General features: G+C 39.1%; 1 protein-coding gene across 1 annotated transcript in view; it reads left to right on the top strand.

Moving 5' to 3' along the window:
* Positions 1-21715, top strand: part of LOC122789363 (tyrosine-protein phosphatase non-receptor type 13-like) — a 2815362-nt gene that overhangs the window by 460139 nt on the left and 2333508 nt on the right. The window lies entirely within an intron of this gene.

Raw genomic sequence — 21715 nt, 5'->3', positions numbered from 1 at the left:
CTTTATTCTTTTTCACCCTTTCCATTGATATCCAGCGTAATTCTGAAGATTCAGAAGGACTCGCCAGAAATCATTGTGTTGACTCCATTTTGGCCCATGCAACATTGGCTGTCCCTTTTTATGGAATTGGTCAAGGGCAATTTCACAGATTCTTCACAGACTGGATATACCTGTGCAAGACAGAAGAAGTTTGATAAACGCCAGTCTCAATCAACTTCAAATGACTGCCTGGATGATTTTGTTCTAATACCTTTTAGACACTTATTTCATGAGGACATGCAGCAGGTACTAAATGAAGCAAGAACATTTGCTATTAGAAAATCCTATATATTGCTAAATGGAAGTAATTTTGCATTTGGTGCCTATCTAATTACCAGGGGCTAATCAGGGATTTTCAGCCACTGGTGCTGAAATGTTTGGGTGAGTTACTTTCCTCTGGCCTCTTATTCCTCTATAAAAGTTCATCTTGTTTACTTCAACATCTTTATCACATACATTAATCACTGAAAAGACTCACCCTCACCTCCACCCGTTTAAGATACCCCTGACTACATACTACACAAATCTGCTTTATTGTATAATGTGAAGTTTGTATCATTAATTGTTTTATAAAAATGCTATTAAGAACAAAATTGTTTAACTTGGTTACTATTTTCTGTATAGTGTGCTTCTAAACATTACTAACATAAAGTGGGATATGCTTTATAGTCCATCCAGAAGTGTTAGGAAAGTTCAGTCTTTCTCAGCCGTTTTCTTCTTCAAACCCATATTTCACAAATGTGATTGTTGCTTTATAATCTCACATTTTGCACTAATCTTAGTGATGCTGGTCTTCCTGTTCATCTCCATCTCCCAGCACCTGACTGGTTCAACCCCAAGGTACTCCTGATACTTTTAGTTAGCTCTTGTGCTATTTTCTTTCTCTCAGGCATTTCCCTTTGAAACATTGGAGAAGGTTTCATTGGCAAAGTCTCTGTCTCTGAGATTTATTGTTAGAAGAATGAGAAGCAGAGTTTCCTTATGTTTGATGGCTCACTTTTTGTTGGATAAAGTTTTATATTTCCTCCTCAGTCTGTTCTGCATGAAAAAAATGCCTTGATCCTCCAGGGAAAAAATATTCTGAAGGCAGCTGGATGCAGCAGCTTGAGTCTCACATTTATCTCTCAATAGTCTGTCATTGCTGAGATAAATTTGCTTCTTTTCTGCTTCATGTACAGTGAATAATCAATGTGATATCAATCTCACCTTTATTCTTACTGATGGGTCGGATCAGATCCATTGGCTCCGTCTTGGCGTTTTACAAAATCTTGAGGCCTTTAGCAAAGCTGTTGGGCATTCTACCTTACCCATAATGCAGTTCCCTAACTCCCTCAGATCTTGTTTGCTGCTCTGCAAAAGACGTGGTTCACCAGCAAGCTCTGGGCTAAGTGATGTTTTCTATTTTGATTTAATCTCTTTCTAGCTTTAAAATCTTTCTTAGGTAGTTGTTTAATAATATAGTACTTTTTTTGGTAATTGTTGGTGTATTCCTTACACATTTTTTTTTTTTAGTATTTTTGAGAGTGAATGGTGTTCCCTTCACTCTTTCCCATTCAGGGTCCCTTTTTCCCTTCACATGTCCATTTAAGTTAGAGGGCATTTCTCCCATTTGATTGTTGTTCCCATCTATCTCTTTCATTGTCTGTTTAAGTTAGAGGAAGATCTGTTCTTAGTTAAAAAAAAAAATTATCTTGCCTTTATCCTTTTCCTCAACTCCTTAGCATCTGTTTCAGTTAGAGGATGTTTCTTTGTGTGTGTGTGTGTGTGTGTGTGTGTGTGTGTGTGTGTGTGTGTGTGTGTATGCTATTTTTCCTTTAACCTGACTTTTTTCATCAGTAGATTGTTATGTCTCAAAAGCAAGAAGGAAAACCCTTAGGGTTCAAAAAATGCAAACAGTGTGGTAAGAAAATGTCCCTAAGTGATACACACACTTTGTGTGTATTGCTTGGGGGCTGTACAGCTTCAAGAGTCATGCTCCATCTGTCATGGATTCAGTCAAAGTGCTTTTATGGAGCATAAGAACAAGGTCATGTTAAAAGGATTGCTTAAGTCTCCTTTTTCTGAGGCTTTTTCACCAGAGCCTACCGCTTCATCAAATCTGATTAGTCTTAAAAATGAACTTCTTTGACTCCGAAGTCTTCTTCAGAGCTGAAACAAAAAGTTCCTAAGCTGTCTGCTCCAATAGATTCTTTGGAGCAGACAGTTGTTACCAGTTCCAAGAGTTCGTCGGAGCAGCTTGAGCCTTCAGCTCCGACCTCTTCGGCTCCTAGTGAATTTAGATACCGGTGCCATTCTCCATCTTTGGAACCGATACGTTCTCAGCTCCCATCTCTCTTTTTGACCAAGTCCAGATCTCCAATCTTATCTACTCGGTCTACCAGGAGTTTGATGCTGACATGGACAGGGTAGTGCAGAGGCTCCTGAAGACACTGGCCTTGGCCAAATTGTTATTGGATCCAAGGCCAAAGGAATTGTAACCGACGAAATTCTCCCTATCAGCGCCTGTTCCTCCTCTAATCCATCTTCTGGTTTCGGAGCTGGAAGATTCAGATGTCCAACTGGTGTCTGTCTCTGATCCTAGATCTGTGGTGCCTCAGATCCAATGTCTGCCCTGAGCACTTCTGCTCAGTCAGAGCAGGAGACCTCTAGGAGCTGACACTACCTGGTCGGACCCACAGAGCAGGTTCGGCTCTCTTGGGATATGACCCTGCCTTTGGGGGCTTCTGCCCTGCTCTGGAGATTCCTTTGGCTCCAGCAATTCTTTTGTCTGATCCAGGGTGTTCTTCGGATCAGGGACAGAGTGCCTTCAAGGGTATGCGGAAGGTAATGACTACATCCCAGTCTCAGACACTCTATCCAGGATCTTCCTTCCAATTCTGGGATAGTGATTTTACCTTTCCATGTACCTTCTCCACATGACTGCAGGACTCCAAGCCTCAGGCCATCCAGCAAAGGACCCCCCCCCCTTTTGAAACTTCCTCAGTGGGAGTGGTGTAGTCTGGGGACATCCCTCAGAAGAGGACTTGCAAGAGGAAGCATCTTGACTCCCCAGAAGAGTCATTCACATCTGATACTCACCTTGATGATGCAGAAGAGTCTCTACGGTCTCCTCCTGAAGATGTCTCGTTTGGAGACATCCTGGAAATGTTAAAGCAGAGAGGTGACTTGCAGTCCACATCCTCTTCGGCTGAGGAGTCCGTATACCTGAAGGCTTTTGGGTCTCACCCTTCCATCTCTTGAGTGACCCCTCCTTCCAATGAGCTTATTGATTTAATCTCTCTGAAGGATTGGAAGACCCCAGACTCCTTAGAACCTACTCCTAAGAAGCCAAATAAATATATTACTGCCCCCAAGGATAATTCTTTCCTCACTAAAGGTGTAGCAGTTGATGCCATGGCCATGGCGGCGACCACTAAAAAGGAACTATCTGAGACCAGTTCCTCTATCCATCCCCCGAATAAAGAGTCTAGGACCCTAGATAGGTATGGGAAGTGTGTTTTTTCATCAGCAACCTTTGCCTTACAGTCGCTGAACTACTTGACTCATTTTACTAAATTACAGAGGGACCTGTTGAAAGAACTGTCAGACTCCTTCCATGGAGCAAAGTAACCGTTCAGCTTGCCACCCTCAATTCAATTGTAAACTCTTTCATGCCACTCATATCGTATGCAGCAGATAGAATGAGTAGAGCATCAGGTTCAAGCTTCTCTCTTAGAAGGCAGGCCTGGATGCGCCTTTGCGATTTTGCAGAGCCCTTCATTAATGCCCCTTTAGATGGCTCCTGTCTTTTTGGGCCCAAAGTAAAAGAAACGTGCACCAGGTGTGAATAAGAAGGCATGACCTTGTGTGCCATTAGAGTGCATTTTTTCACACCTGCTAGACGCTTTCCCAAAGGTCAGAGAGGTAGTGGAAAGATATGGTTCAAAAAATCACAAAGGTCTTTCCAAGACACACAGGGTAAAAGTTCCCCTGGAAGCAGAGGGGGGAACAAAAATGGAAGATGCTGCCCTTGCAGCAGGGGAGGCCTGCAGAATCAGAGCTCCAGAGAATTTATCTTTGGTAGACCTTTTCAGTTCTCCTGAACGGGTGCCTGATTGCTTGCCTCTGGAGGCAGCCAGTGGATGATTATCTCTGCACCTTCATACCTGGAAAAAAAATAACAAATGACAGATGGGTGCAGGGCATAATATCCTGGGATTATATCATTCCTGTCTCCATCCCCACTCCAATAAACAAATCCGTTCCAGATGTTCAATCCAGTCAAAAGGAATAAGCAACCTTAGAAATTCAAATGTTGCTAAGAAAAAGAGTCATCCTGGAAGTCTCCGCAGACCAGAGAGGATTTGGAATTTACTCAAGGTTCTTTTTAGTTCCAAAGAAACAGGGGAATGGAGACCCATTTGTATCTCAACATTGTGAACAAATTAGTAAAAAAGACCAATGTCCAGATGGTGACACTGCAGTTGATACTTCCATTCTTGGAAAAAGACAATTGGATGTGCTCTATAGACCTTCAGGATATGTGCTACCGTATACGAATGGAAAGGCAATCCAGAAGGTATCTGTGCTTCCTTTTAGGAGGCAGTCATTTTCAGTTTTGCGTTCTGCCCTTTGGTCTCACTAAAGCCCCCAAAGTGTTCACCAAATGCATGGCAGAGTAGTAGCAGCTCACCTGAGACGCCATGGATTCCATGTGTTTTCATATCTAGACAACTGGCTGATAACCGCCCTGACCAGGCACCCTCTGTTACAAGCCAGGGACTACACTCTACAACTCTGTTCCTCCCTAGGGATTACCATAAATTACAGGAAATCTGCTCTAGAGCCACACCAGAGCTTGGTCTTAATAGGAGCAGAGATAAAGACAACAATGATTCTAGCAAAACTTCCGCAAAACAGAGTGGATGATCTTCAGCATTTTATAATAATTTTGATAGGAAAGAAATAAGCTTCTGCCAAATTAGTTCTCCAAGTATTGGGCAAAATGGCTGCTTCAGTTGTCCTCATTCCTCTAGCTCATCTCCACATATGAATTCTTCAGTGGTTACTTTCAACACAATGGTCAATTCCAGAGCTTCCAATAACACACAAGATCATGGTAACCAATTCATGCAAAAGGAATCTTCATTGGTGGATTCACTTTCCCCTGGTGTCTCAAGGTCGTCACTTTATTCCTCCTCATCCCCAAGCCATGTTGACCATGGACGCTTCCTGATAGGGTGGAGGGGGTCATTATCTGGAGAAGACAGTTCAAGGCATCTGGCAACAACAAAAGGCTCATTTGCACATAAATGTTCTGGAGATGAGGGCTGGGTTTTTGGCATTGCAAGCATTTCAAGACCCCCCCCCCTCATGGGAATGATAGCAATCCAGTCAGACGACATGTGTGTGGTCTGGTACATAAACCAACAGGGGTGAACCAGATCTTACCCCCTTTGTCGAGAAATTCGTAGGGTCGGGGAATGGGCAACATTTTCCACCCGCTTTCTGATAGCTGAAATCCAGTTTAATAGCAGACAAGTTGAGTAGAGCCATGTTAAGGTCTCATGTGTGGTCCCTCAATCAGGAAGTTGTGGAAGAGATCTTCAGAAAATGGGGCCAGCCTTGCTGCGACCTTTTTGCTTTGCCCACTAATACCAAATGCAGCAACTACTTTGCCTGATCCCCCCTCCAGGGGAGTCCCCAAGTGATGCACTTGTTCATGATTGGTCCCTGGGACATCTTTATGCCTTTCCACCAATTCCTCTAATCCCCAAATTTCTGCAGAAAGCAAGTTTGTTGAAGACAACAATAATCCTAATTGCCCCTATTGGCCTTGACAGATTTGGTTTACCTTCCTTCGGCCTCATGTTCGGGACAAACCATGGCTTCTGGACCCTTTTCTAGACCTTCTGACTCACCCATCAGGAATGGTTCATCACAATCTGAACAATCTCAAACTAACAGCTTGGCTGGATTGTGAGGTTTCCTTTCCTTTTATCTCCAGTCAGACACATTTTATCTTCTCATAAATCATCTACACTTAAGCTGGAGTCACTATTAGAGTTCAGTTGACAGCAATTTCATATTTTCATATAGAAGAAAATGGATATGGTATCATGTCAAACAGTCTTTGTAAGGCATTCCTGAAGGGAACTACAATGCTTAGACCCCCATACAAAAACTCAACCCTACCTTGGGATCTGAATTTTATATTGTCAGATATTATCCATCCATCTTTTCAGCTGTCTACTACATGTGACTTGAAGTATTTTTCTTGGAAAATGCTCCTCTTTGTAGCCATTACCTCAGCAAGGAGAGTTTCAGAATTGCAAGCTTTATCTGCCAAGCCACCATACCTTGTATTTCATAAGAACAGAGTTTCTTTACACACCAGTCCCCTCATTTCTGTCCAGAGTTGTGTCTGAAAGTAACCTCAATCAATTTATCGAGTCTGTGTGGAGTCTGCATGTCCTCCCCACGGTCGAGTGGGTGTTCGAAAGACATGCGTTGAATGGGCGTACCTTTGTTGAAGGTTGGGCGTCGGGCTGGCAACTCAACACCATAAAAACCAACTGCCAATCATTAGCGGACCGGAGTTCCGCTGTGGTGACCCCTAACCAGGAAAAGCCAAAAAACAAACAACAACTGGTATTCTTCCCAAATTTCCAGAATAAAGCAGAATACTCACTACATCTACTGGACATTCACAGACAGTTACATTTCTACCTGTATAGAACTGCAGAATTCAGACAATCAGACCAGCTGTTTGTCTCTTTCTGTGATGCTTGAAAAGGCCTACCAGTATCTAAAGTTACCTTATCCAAATAGCTTTCTGAATGTGCTTAATTAATTTATAATTCTAAGAACAAAACTCTCGCTACCCCTGTCAAAGCTCATTCCACCAGCTAGGCTGTCTTTGGATAATATCTGTGCTGCAGCAACATGGGCAAACCCTCATATGTTTATTACTCATTACAAAGTGGATTTGGCCTCCACAGCAGAGCATCCTTTGGTTCTATGGTTCTGAGGAATATTCTCCAATGAGCCACCCAAGAATCAGGTAGCTTGGGATGTGGTCCCACCAGTGAGAATAAAGATGAGATTGACAACATCACATAAAGAAGTTATGTACTTATCATAGCGTTCCATATGTGTTGTCCATCTTGGCATTTATTCTCGCAACCCACCCACCATACCCCCTGCCTATACTCCAGGGAGACTGAGTAGCACTAATTGGATATTATAGGACTTTTTAGCCTCACTAACCACTTTTCTGCTAAGCTATGAATAGCTTTATCTCTAATATTAGTTGTCATGGGCAAACAGGATCTGAGGGAGTTAGGGAACTGCATTATGGGTAAAGTAGAATGTCCACAAGCTTTGCTGAAGGCCTTGAGCTGTTGTAAAAGGCCGAGATGGATCCGATGGATTGGATCCAACCCACCAGTGAGAATAAAGGCTGAGATGGACAACACACATGGAATGATATGGTAAGTACACAACTTCTTTTTTCCACAATCTACTGTCAGCAGTTTTAATACTTTGCCCTTATGTCACAGTTGTCAGGATCAACTCTTTGTACTGGTGTGATTACATCTTTACTAATACAGGTCTTGGCTGCTTTCTCAGGGCCAGACTTGGAGGATACACTTGATGAGCCCTTTCTATTAACAAACCATGCTGTGGAATACCAGTCTAGTTGCTTATTTGAGTTTTCATAAAATTAATACAGTCTGTTTCTTCCAGTTTCTCTGATAAAACAGAAAATCTCAGGTTTTCTCTGTGTGCTTGGTCTTCTAAATCTACCATTTTTTGAAACAGTTCTTCTTGAGAAATTTCATATTCAGCTACTCTGTTCATCATTTCACCCTATAATGTTTGCATTGTATCAGTTCATCTGAATAGTTAAAGCTTCTTATATTTTTCCCACCATTTTGTTTGATTTGATATTCTTCAATATTTCATTTATTTTTTAATCAGCTCTTAGTATGTTTGATTTATTTTTTCCTCTAATTTACTGCAAGCCATCTGTTGTACCAGAGATGGTGCTTGAACTGCTTTCTGTTGTACCAGAGATGGTGCTTGAACTGCTTTTTGCTGAACAGCTGCAGGATATTTCCCAGTTGATATTTTCTCTTCACCTTTTATAGATGGTTTTCTTTCATGTTCTGTAAATTTCTTTGCTGGTATCAAGACAGTGCACTTACTAGTGATAACTGAATTTTACTCAAGCCGGTAGAATTGCTAGCTTTTATTTCTCAGTTTCTTTTTTCACACTGGGAGAGCTGAAATTAAGCTGTTGATCAGTGTGCAGCCTTCTTGGAGATCTCTATAAAGGTTCATAGTATGGCCATTTTAACATGTATGCCTGTAGATCCCCCTCTTTCTTCTGTTTGTTATAAAACAATTTGTAAAAGGAGTTTTACAGTTGAGCCTTCTCATAAACAAGTTGCTTCTTCTTGAAAACACAACTTTTGGCTGGAAAAGTTGACTGTCACTTTTTGAACCTACTCATCAGGCTGATTTTATTTTACTAATTTGTTTTTTTCCTTTGTTAACGGAGTTAGTTCCATTAGACTAGTAGCCTTTTTTTCAGGAGAGACCTAGGGCAGTTTTAATACTACTAAGGGAAAGTTGACCAGGGCCTAGGGAACTTCTCTTCAATTTTTGATAAGTGCCATGGGATCTTTTACATTGACCTGAGTGACCCCCAACACAGGCAGATGGGCTCTGTCTGATCCAAAGGATGACAAACTCAGCAGTGCAGCACCCCCCTTATATTACACTGCAGTGTCAGGAAACAATCACCCTGGTGTGGGAATAGAACTCAGCCTTTGGCACTGAAGGTGAATAGTCTACCTGTTGTGCCTGTGACACTTTAAGGTTCTTGACTTGGAAAATGGTGCTCATCATTGCAGTGATATCTGCAAGATAAGTATTTGATTTAGAAGCTGTGATAATTGGCGAACCTTGCTTCATATCCTTCAGAGACAGAGTCATATTAAGATCTAACCTCTCTTTTATGCACAAAGTAGTTTTAGAGTTTACTTTGAATCATGCCATCAGTCTCCCATTGTTTTACCCATAACCTAAAAACCAGGGAAATAGGATTCTGCGTTCTCTGGATGTGCTTAAGCAGCTCAGATACTATCTTGACAGAACTAAGTTCTTTAGAAAAGATGATCAACTATTTCTTATCAAGGGACATCCTGTGTCTAAACAGACAATTTACACGTGGTTGTCCTCTGCTCTCATGTTTTATTTCTACCATGGCAAATCCATTCCAGGCAGTGTCAATGCACATTCTACTACAGCCTTGTCTTCTGTAGCATCCTGGAAAGGTGTGGACTCTAGAAACATTCTAAAGGCAACTGCATGGTACTCCTTACATATTTATGTGAAGCTTTACAAACTAGATTCCTTTACAAGGTGCAGGGCTAGCTTTACTAAGACTATTCTCCAGGGGCTCCTGGATCTGTATCCTTCCTCCTTACTGGTTGGATAGGCTTTGGTAAACAACCCATATAGCCTAAAGGATACAGCTACCATTGTAATGGTGAACACTGTACAGTTGTATAAGTTGCACTTACCTATAACTGTAAATGTATAAATTCTTCACTGCAGTAGCTGTACCCACCCTCCATTCCCCTTCTCTTGTATGTAGTTATAGATGGGATATAAAGTAGGGTTCTTTATGTTTCTACTTAATGTATATATCTGTGTTGTTATTGTTTCTTGGTTCAGGATTAAGTTGTTTTCTCTATATGTATGTACAAGACAGTCCTGAAGAAATTCCACTCTGACTGCTGACTTCCTTTCTTGGGACTAGCCGATCAGCAGTCAGAATGAAAGTGTACTTATATGTGTGTGTGGTGGTGGTGGGGGGCAGAGTTTTGTAAAGCTTGCCCAGTTGTTCCTGGTCTGGGAAACAACTCATATAGCCTAAAGGCTACTGCAGCAGAAAGGAATGTGAACATTTATTGTTATGGGTAAATGCAACATACACAACTGTATTATAATTCTTAAAGATTAGTACAGATAATCCAAGAAAATACATAAATGATTATAGAAAATAAGAATCAGACAATCACAAAATGGAACAAAGTTAGAAGATTGCCCTTTGTTAGTTTTCCTACAAACACAGCATATGTACATCTTAAAAAGCACAGCTTTTTCTCCCTTTAAAAATCAAACAAAGAAAATTACCTTAAAATTCTTGTAGTGCCCTAGACATTGGATCGCCTGTAGAAAAACATAGTAAACTACGGGATATTGAAAGTTTAGGCCTTCCCAACTTTTTAAATGTGATTCTGATTTTATTGAATGGTTATTCGTCTTGCTTTTTTTTTTTGCTGTTTTTTGATGCATCCAAATTCACCGTGCTGTTTTTTGATGCATCATAATACATTTAAATCTTTAGAAAATATATCCGGATGCAAAGCAATGAGGTAACAAGTTGTTATAAACCATAGCAGTCACAGGACAAAAAAGATTTAATGAAGCTGCTGTGATAATACACAGACTTCCTCAGACCTGGTCTGAGGAAGTCTGTGTATTATCACAGACGAAAAGCGCTTCATTAAATCTTTTTTGTCCTGTGACTGCTGTGGTTTATAACAACTTGTTACCTCATTGCTTTGCATCCGGATATATTTTCTTAGTTTGTGCTAGTTTGTATACATTTAAATCTTTGTAAGGATTCTGGAAGTAGAATATTAAAACAAAACTATGAACTGATGACTAACCAGGATTGACTTATAATACATCAAATTGTCTTGAATATTGTGTGTGTGTGTTCTTAGGTTCATAGGTGTGTACTAGAAGTCTTGATGAGTGGATGGGAAATAGAAAATTCACCCCAGGGATCACTCCAGTGGCTCTACTCGACAGAGGGCCAGTGAGGTGCTCTGCTTGACATGTATGAGAAGTCTATTCCATAGCATGGGCAGTCTCTGAGTTATGAACCTGTCCCTCCAGCATGTTCTGTTGATTGTAGTAATGAGGTTGAAGTCTCTGGAGCATGTGGTGCGGCGGGATTGGGATTTCTTTATATGTAGCATTTCTAACAGAGCTGGGTCAGACATGGCTTTGTAAGTCAAGCAGAGATCGCCTCTAAGTAGGTGATATAAGACAGAGAATAGTTGGAGATTTTTGAGTTTGTCCATATAGGACAAGTGTTTAAAGCCTGGGATCCTCTTTGTGAGGTACATTTGCGGCCTCTCCAGTTGTTGCAGGTGTCTAGTGAGGTACATGTCAAATGGGGCATTGTACTCAATGATTGGCCTAATGAGGGAAGAGTAGAGGGAGACAATGACCTCATTCTTCCTGGATGCAAAACCCTTAGTAATGAGATGTCCCACATAGAAGGACTTTCTGACCACAGTGGCAATGTGGTGGTCAAAAGAGAGGTTGCTGTCAACCTGTGTTCCCAGAACTCTTATAATGCCTTTTGTGTTCAGTGGACTACCATCGATGTGGTAATTCAAGGGAATTGGGTTTTTCCCAAGGGGGATGATGACACATTTTTTGGCATTGAGCTTAAGGCCATGGTCGTGACAACAGTCGTTGGTCTCAGGGAGGTCTTTCTGTAGGATGTCAACATCACTTGGGGAGTTAATAATAGCTCCCAACTTGCAATCGTCTGCGAACTTTGTTAGCCAGAGCCCCTTCGTGTTGGGCTGGACTTCAGTGAAGTAGATACCAAACAGAAGAGGACCCAGGACCGAACCCTGTGGGACTCCACTTGTGACTGGTCAGCAGTCTGACTTGGAGTCAGCTACTTTCACACTGTGGATTCTATCTGTGAGCTAGTTTGCAACCCACCTAGTGATATAGGGGTTGATGCCTAGCTTAGTGAGGGTTTTTTATGATTCCCGAGTAGAGAATGGTATCAAAGGCCTTGGCCAGATCAAGGTAGGCTGTATGAACCACCTTGTCTTCATCCACAGCTCTGGTGACTGACTCAAAGAAGTCGACCAAATTGTGCAGGCATGATCTACCCTTCACAAAACCAAACTGTATAGGATCCAGTTTGGAGATTCCCTATATCCATGTTCATTAGGTCCATGATGATGCGTTCCATAGCTTTGCATATCAGACTCGTCAGGCTAATGCGACGATAGTTCCCAGGGTCTGTAGTCGCTCCTCCTTTGTGGAGAGGGATGACAGTAGCAGTGCTCCATTCTGTAGGAACAAAGCCTGAGGTGAGGCTGTGATTGAACAGGTCACACAGGTGAGGTGCCAGTTTACTCTGTAGTTCATATAGAACACAGCCAGGGATATTGTCTGGTCCCATAAAAGCTGTATTCTTGGCCTTGGACAATGCTGTTTTAACCTGTGCAGCAGTAATACTAGTTGCCTGGCAATCTACTGGTATTGTGATTGGTCTTTGGGGGGGGGGGGGTAGTGTTCGTACAGTGCATTGGTGTATGATTCAGCGGTCATGCAACTATTCTCCATCTGCATGGGTGCCGTGAAGTTAGCCACCTCTGTTTTTAGGAGTCCAAAGTTAGCTTTGGAGAAGTTTTTCATGATGGTTACCTTTGCTGGGGGAGGGAGGTGGATTTCCAATGTGATTAGTTTGTGGTCGGATTTAACCAGAGAGGAGTTGACTACTGGTGTAGAGCAATGGTCGCCCATGTTAGTAATGACCAGGTCAAGGATGTTGCTACCTCTAGTGGGGGTAAGAACAAGCTGGTCCAGGGCATTGGAACTAAAGAATTCAAGGAAACGGGCAAGTGTATTGGTACATAAGTAGTTTTCCCAGTTAATGGAAGGGTAGTTGAAGTCGCCCAGTATGAGAATGTTAGGGTGGACCCTAATATTCTCCAGAGTGCTTAGGAATGTGGAGTGTGATTCTTGGGACATGGTTGGGGACCTATAGCAGGCTACGACCTGAATCACTGTCTACCCAATGTTAGCTGCACCTGAAGTATCTCAGACGTGTTATGTTGGGCTACCAGTCTAGAGGTGTGTGCATCCTTTATGAATATAGAAACACCACCGCCTTTGGAGCTTCGGTCCAAGTTCTGGGGCCGAAAGGTGTGGAATGAGTTATAGCCTGGTAGTGCAGTGGTGGCTTTTTGCTGCCTTGAACCAGGTCTCTGTTGAAGCACAAATGTTCTCCATTTTAAGAAGTGCTTCGAGCGAGTACATTTTGAGATTTAGAAGTGTGTGTGTGTGTGTGTGTGTGTGTGTGTGTGTGTGTGTGTGTGTGTATATATATATATATATATATATATATATATATATATATATATATATATATATATATATATATATATATATATATATATATATATATAGATACAGATGTATTTATGTATGTATATATATGTATATATATATATATATATATATATATATGTGTGTGTGTGTGTGTGTATGTATATATATATATATATATATATATATATATGTGTGTATATAAATATATATAGATATAGATGTATGTATATATATATATATATATATATATATATGTGTGTGTGTGTGTGTGTGTATATATATATATATATATATATATATATTTTGATATAGATAGATATAGATGTGTGTGTGCTTGTGTATATATATATATATATATATAGCTATTGTAATTTTTAGATTTAAGCTTTTTTATTGTTGCGCACAGCTACATTCTTTATTGAGATTGATGCTGTTTACTACTTACCAGCATTGATTGAGCAACAGTTGAGAATTTTAGCATACTTCATTAATTGTGATTTTTAGGTCTAAGTTTTTATTAATGTGTTAAACGGCTATATTTTTAAATTATTTTTTAATTACTTAGAACATACGTACATTTCTTATGTGTTTCATTATCTTTTTTGGCGTCTTTCAGTAGTGATCATCATTTTAGAATACTTTAAATGCATCAGCAGCCGTTGAAATGCTATCTTTGATTTTTAGAGCTGCATGCAAGTTACTCAAACATTGTGTCTATTCACTGTTTCTGTTATATACTTGAAATGATGCACGATATATCTTTAAACTTCACTGACTTGTTCCGGAAGTGAGGTGATTGTACGTATTTAGGATGCTAAGGAATGGTTTTTGTTGTTACGTCTGAGGAAGCGGATTACCGCGAAAGCGCTTACGTAAAATAAAGACTTTGTGTGTTTGTTGTCAACGGAGTGTTTCTCATCATTTGTATTTCAACGGATTTATTCAGTTTTGGGTTCGTGATTTTATACCTTCCATCTTCAACGGGTATTGTTTTCTACATACTATCTTGGGACTGGTTCTGTTATTGTTTATATATATATATATATATATATATATATATATATATATAGGTATATACTTTACAACTAAATATGCAACTAATATACTGATAAGTTTAAAAAAATTATAAATGTGTACTATATATCCACTTTGTTAATAAAGGCTTAATGGAATCAACTAATAAAAACAAAATAATTTAGAAAGAGAGAATTTATTGTTTGGTATAACTGTAGGGAAAAATGGTAAATTAAAAACAATTTACAAAATAGTAGCCGAATTTGATTAAACCAACACAGAGTGGCTTAGCACACAGATGATAAAAGACTTGTAGTTTAAAAAAAATCTTGATTGAATAACCAAAACGTCCTGAATACAAATGTGTATGTGTGATATATATATATGGATAGATAGCTATAGATGTATATATCTATATATATATATATATATATATATATATATATATATATATATATATATTGATATAGATAGATATAGATGTGTGTGTTTGTGTTTGTGTATGTATATATATATATATATATATATATATATATATGTGTGTAGGTATATACTTTACTACTACATATGCAACTAATATACTGAAAAGTTTTAAAAAATTATAAACTCGTACTATATATCCACTTTGTTAATAAAGGCTTAATGGAATCAACTAATAAAAACAAAATAATTTAGAAAGAGAGAATTTATTGTTTTGTATAACTGTAGGGAAAAATGGTAAATTAAAAACAATTTACAAAATAGCTGAATTTGATTAAACCAACACAGAATGGCTTAGCACACAGATGATAAAAGACTTGGAGTTTAAAAAAAATCTTGATTGAATAACCAAAACTTCCTGAATACATTAGTAACATATATGAAGTAAACAGATCAGTAGTATTCAATTGGTATGAAATTATAAGGGATCAAAATATAGTTATTACTGATGCTTATTGGATATAAATATTTAAATACAAAGAAGTGGGTACTCTTTTTCAAGATAAACAATAACTGCTAAAATCTGTTAAATCTGTAACATCCTCTACATTTTGGAAAGTAAATACTTGGAAATTTTTACGTAGAGTAATCTACACACACCAAATAAAGTGGGGCTTGGAAATAATACTGTGCTCTCTAGGTTGTGTAACTAGATAAGAAGGTTCGCTGCTCCCCATGGGAATCTTATATGTGTGTATAAAACTTGATGCTGTTTCCATTTCCCCTGTGGAGAATAAATTTAAGGGTGGGAAGTTGGCACAATGGTTAAGGTATTTACTTTACACACACATGGTGCAGGGTTCGATTCTCAGATGAGGTAATTGGCTAGGCCCAAAAATAATCTATGAATCTCTGAAGTTATAAAGCGAATAGACAACAATAACTGCACATGTTGGAGGTGTAAAAATGCTTGGAAACATGCCCTAGAGTGGGAAGATATTCGATTGTTCTTTCAGACATTATGAGCAGATAGATTTATTTTACTATGAAACCATATTCTTTATAATGTTCCTTTGTTTACATGTGTTAATAGTACTTGGCATCCTCTCTCTTGGCTTGTTTTAGTTGTTAAAAGACAGATGTTAAATTGGTTAAAATATTCTAAATTAGAATTCACAGATTTCTTTTACCTAGTTAAAATATTCATAATAAAGTCATTGATATTATAAAATCTGGAAATACTCAGCATATAAATGCTGTTCTCGCTAAAATTATCATGTTTTGGGTACATAAAAATAATGCCTCATTAAATGATTGATGAAATTAAAACAGAATGCATCATTTATGAGAGGAGTAGCAGATAAAAGAACACCTTATACATAGTATAAGTAGTTAGTGAGATTTGATATAAAAAAATTTAGTTGAGAATTAATATTTGTATTTTATGTTTATGAAATGTTGCATACTTTCTGTGAAACTATATTGAAGTTGCAATTCTTTATGATATTAAAAGAAAATGTGGATGTTAGTATAACAGTCATTTACTTAGTCCATGTAAGTGTAAAGAGCTGAGTTGTATGAATTACATTAAACTGTATTTTGCCTGTTTAAGTGTAATGCAGCATATTTCACTGAAATTGGTGCATAAGTAGTAGAATGATAATGAGCGACACAACGCGCGTAGTAGAAGGCTGGCGATCAACTAGAGTTATAAATTAAGCTAGTGATGTAGCATGGAACGATAAAGCACCAACTACAGTCCAGGTGTCCCATGTTTGATTAGTAGCATGGGCATGTGAGGATCTGGTAGGGAGAGATGGGTGTGCCTGTCGGGTTGGTAGAATCCTGCCTAGATAGGCTGATCAGCAGGGGTATGGATTTTTGCTAAGGAAGATATCCCTCTCTACTTCTCCCTCAACAGGCCCATAATAAATTATAATGCCTTCATTGGTATGCACTTGTCTGAGCATATGAATCAGCTTGGGAGATCACAACATTTCCTCACTAAGAGGATCAAAGGAAGGACCCTCCTTAAAGAGCACACTGTTTTCTGTTTCCTACAGACTGTTGAGAAGAATCAGCCAGCAGAGCCTCAAATAATCCAGTCTGTGTCTCCTCCTGCACATCTGCAAAACTAATAACATTCTCAACATCCACACAAGGGACCTTATCTTTCACTAAATCATAAATCAGACCTGCTGTTGAGATAGATAATATATCCTAGAGAATCCCTCTTTTATGGAATAAACTTCCCTTGGGTGTAAAGCAAAGTAACTTTCTTGATCCTCTATAAACTTAACCTGTATGAATGAATGGGTTGTCATAAATACACTTTGGGTCTGGCCTTGCAGGCTGTCACTGAAATGGGTCAAAAGTAGTATATTTCATGTTGATGGGTGCTTATGATTAGGATGTTATGGATAGACTACAAATGGTCCACCAGATCTATAGCCAAGTATTAGCTTATGAATCTTTAAATAAAAACAATATTTTAATCTGTTTTTGTGATTAACAGCTGAGGATCATTCATGATCCTGAGTAGGATGTAGTATTTTAGAATTAATTAATAAATTGAGAAGCAGGCACTTCCTTGGTAAATGGTTTGTCATACCAACTTGCACACACATGTGATAAAAGAGAAAGTAGACTTGTGGTATTTAAGCTGAGTTCAGTTGTTTAATAATGGCTGCCACAATTGTTTTGTAACAGATAAAAATAAAAGCCCTGTTACTGTTTGAGTCTCAGACAATGGAACTTGTGGAGCTAAGTAGATGTTTCCTTGAGTACCTCCCTCATGAGAATTACAGTGGTTGTGGCAAGCAGTTGAGATAAATGTAAAAGTTATAATTTTATTACATCTGTTAATCTTGGACTGTAGTTTTCATTTTTTGAAATCACTGCTACACCACTCCACAGACCTTTCAGTATACTAAGCAGTGCTCAAATTTCTTCTGTTAAGAAGGGAATATTAAGGCTGCATGGCTTTTGTGTTGAATAATTGCTGTCGAAGCTAGCTATGCTTCGAAATTATACCTGCTACTGACATGGATTTTGACATTGTTTTGTTTGTGACCCCAACACCTTTTTCTTTCTGTTATCACTCCTTGTATTTATTATGTACTTGACTCTACATGAACATAATCCTCACAATTGCCATTGCTCCAAATAATCCTGACCTCTTTAGATTTTTTTTACTGCTCCAGTGGTGTCCTTAGACTCCTCCAGTGATTTGGATGTGGGATTGCCAGCAGAACTCCTCCCCAAGGTAATGGAGTAGGCATAAATCTTTTTTGTTCCTCCCCAACTCTGTCTGGACGTTTATCATCTGATGAATAGTATAAGTCAGGTTGCTAATAATGCAGGTAAATGGATTCTTCTGGTGCAGTAGGCTGACTTCTGGTGCTGCCTTTCTTACTGGAGCTTTTAATTTAGTAGCAATCATCACTATGAGAACTGTGTTATATCTGTCAAACAGATGGGATTGTATAGGATTTCAAATGAGCAGTAAATCATAGCAGTTTTTGCCATGTATGGGGAAAACTGTTGCAACATTATAACAATCTGGGTTTTTCCTCGTATGCTAGTATTTTGGTCCTTATTTTTATAGATTAAAGCTTCCTTATACAAGGGTAGTGTTTCTCTCTCAGTAACCATTTGAAATGTTGGGACCTTCTAGAGTAAGTTCTGAAATACAGATACTGACTGACTGAAAAAATGGATTCCAAGATGGCTATTTCCTGTAATATTACCTTTTCTCTGAGGTATGGTAATCTCAGATTAAGTATAAGCTTGAGGAGTGTGGGGGCTTGCCCCCACTGAATGGGGCATAGGATGACTTGCCCACTGCAGAAAAGAAGTTTAAAGGAGAAGACCAGTGTTCAACATTCACTTCGGTATTTTCAGTCTTTTTTTTGGGGGGGGGGGGGTCCGCACTCTGCCTTTGGAGTGCCAACAGTTCAGTAGGGAGTTTTACTTCTGTTGACCCTGGAATAAACTGGCACAAGTCCATATCAAATCAGCAGTAACCTGCACCATTCGTAGTTCTTCTCATCTGCATGAAGCCCTTGGTCAAATGATTGCATTTTCATTCACATTAGTTTTGTTAGTCATTTGGGCTAACTTCAAGTCGGCGTAGACAGCTGCTTCCACTACCTTTCATAATTTGAAGACATAATTATATTAATATTAATGAGGGTCACTTGTTAAATTATTGAAGGGTGATAATAGTCATTGACTGTGTACACCTGTGTAAGGCGAAGTAGTCATTACGACTTCCCATTTATATTGTGTATTAGGGTCTGGTATCACACTGGTAATTATGAAGTGTGTTAGGTTTAACAAATGAAAAGGAGGAGGAGATTGAAATCATTGAAAGAAGTTTATTTTACAGATGGAGCTACTAGTATCAGAAATTTTGGAAACTTATACATTTAGTAATTTAGGAAGGAGGGCTGGTCCAGAGAACCTTTTGTAGCCATGGCACATGCTATATGCACATTTGATGAATTAAATCTCTCCAAGTGTATGATAAAATATGTATGGGCCAACTTCTGACTTCTGGTTCAGTGAGCCTGTGAGCATGTGAGCAGTGAAGCTGGTCACTCAAGCCTGTCTGTGATCAATACAGCTACTGTTGTAGGTTTTGTCCTACGTGCTACTCTGTCCCTGTGTCAGTGAACATTATTATGTGGGTCATGACTGTTTTACTAATGAGATGTCTCTGCAATATCATTTCCATGGCAAAATTGCAACTGTTCTGCCATTTATGCACGTTTTGTGTACATTTTTGACATGGATACCCTTGGCAGTCACATCTGCAATGCACAATGAGCTAGGAGATGGAATGCATTCCCTTCCTGTTAATGTATATTATACAATGACTGGCCATTAGTATTCCAAAACGAGCACGCTGATTGGTCAGCCCAATCAGTGTGCCCATTGTAAATCCGAGCATATACCAACAGAAAAAGGTCCGGTCGCCCGGACTTTTTTCCATTGGTATACACTGTAACTTTTAATTTTTTTTTTTTACAAAAATAAATGAATAAATAAAATCTGAAATCCGAACTCCGGACATACCAGAGAGACGGGATGGAGAAAATACTAGGAAAATCAAGTACTTAATTCAAAACTAAAGACACATACCTGATTTTCCTTGTATTTCCATTCTGTCTCTCTCCTATCCCTAAACTGTCTGAAACATTTTGTTTTTATTAAAAAAAAAAGGGAGAAAAGAAAAAAGGAGCACTGGAGACCCACTTTTCTCTGTTGCTTCCTTTCCAAAGTACTGATGTACTGGGTATGCGTGGGAACGCAAGTCCCATATGTATGTGCAGTACATCAAAAAAGGCAACAGGATATGTATCAGAAGCAGAAGGACACCACGACGACATTATACAAAGACATTATTTACGAAAAGTATATATTTATTTCTTAAATAATGTCATTGTATAATAGCAATAACCGTGGTGTGGTATATTAAGATTTATCTACGGTTGGCTTTATTTAATCACTTGGGCTTCGCCCTCGTGATTAAACCACACCAACTTTGGGTAAATCTTAATATGCCACACCAACGTCATTGGTTATTGCTTAAATATTCAATTAAAGTCAAATTAGGGTAGTGATGGCAGCAAAGATGCAGCTTGTTGCACCCATCACCATCATCAGCATTGTTACTATCTGGGATGCCTCAGTATTGGTGTGCCATTCCTGAATGGTGTTGGGTAATTTTGTGCGCTTTCATGTGGAGCAGCATGCATATATTCACTATGCCCAGTGTCCTAAATAGAAATAACTGGGATGTACCAGCAGTATTTTTTGCTGGCTTTTGAAATGTCATCATGATCAGAGGTAGGAAGATGTTGAAAATGTACATTTATTTGTTGTTTAGAACTGGCTATCCTACTTGTCCCATGGTGCTGAGGCCTGAAAGGCACAGTATCACAGGTGTGTTTCATGGTGGCTTTCTTATCCCTGTACTAAAACAGCCCCTTCTAGTTTAGAGTAACAGAGCTCTCCTTGTTGATGAATCTTTGTATCATGTCATTGTTTAACATGCATTATCCTCTGTTAAACTGTTACTCCTAGGCTACTGTTTTCTGTACCATCCATCTCCCTCTTTAAGTTTTGTATGAGAATAGAATGTTTTTTATGCCATGAGTTGTGTGATTGTAGTGTCTACAAACTGGATGCAGGCTCATTTCATACTAACTCTCATGCTACCAGTCTTTATCTGCAGTACATCATTTCATCGTGATTTATTAGCATGAACAGCAAAGGTATGCCTTGTGAATTATTTTGTATCCATTCACAGACTGTAAACAATTTACACTTTCTTTTCACTTTCCTTTGAATGTGTAAGAATTGCACAGTTTGAGTATTACTGGTTTAGTAGCATCTGAGTACATTCTGTCATGATATTTGAAACGTACAGTGTTATTCAGTTATTAGTTCATTTTTTTTTCCCTCATCTGTAACTTAGGAAAGTCCTTCGCAACTGTATTTCCCTTTTTCCCTTCCTTATTGGTCTGTTAATTCCTTCCTTCCCCGGGGCCATCAAAGACCCTGGTTGAGGGAGGTGAATGCCAGAGAATCACAGATGTCAAGTGAAGCAAAAGAGATTTTTGTATGCTCTTAAGCCCTTCCCTGCTGGTTGTTATGTGGGTGCAGTGCCCCCTATACACAGCATAGTACAGGTGCATGCTTCCGCATACCCACTTTGTGCAGTGCATTCCTTGGGTGAGCTTGTGCCCTGAAATTCCACCTTGTTGTATACTGTGACATCTGTGGTGGTATATGTAAATACCACTTCTCCAAGGAGGAGTGTTGTGGCATTGGTTGATAACTAGCAGTCTTTCCTGACCACCTATTTCAGTGTCTAGGACACTGAACCCAGACCATATGGGGCATTATCAGGGCTTCATTTCTCTGGGCTGTGAACTATTACTCCTCCAGTTTTAATCTTGAAAGTGGAAATGGACAGCTTGACTCCTTCTTGTAAAGACTTACTTTGGCATTGGTTAGTAAGTAG

Source organism: Protopterus annectens, chromosome 14.part0 (assembly GCF_019279795.1).
Source record: "Protopterus annectens isolate FY-2018-M chromosome 14.part0, PAN1.0, whole genome shotgun sequence".
Lineage (NCBI taxonomy): Eukaryota > Metazoa > Chordata > Ceratodontiformes > Protopteridae > Protopterus > Protopterus annectens.
This window is presented reverse-complemented; position numbering and strand designations above follow the sequence as displayed.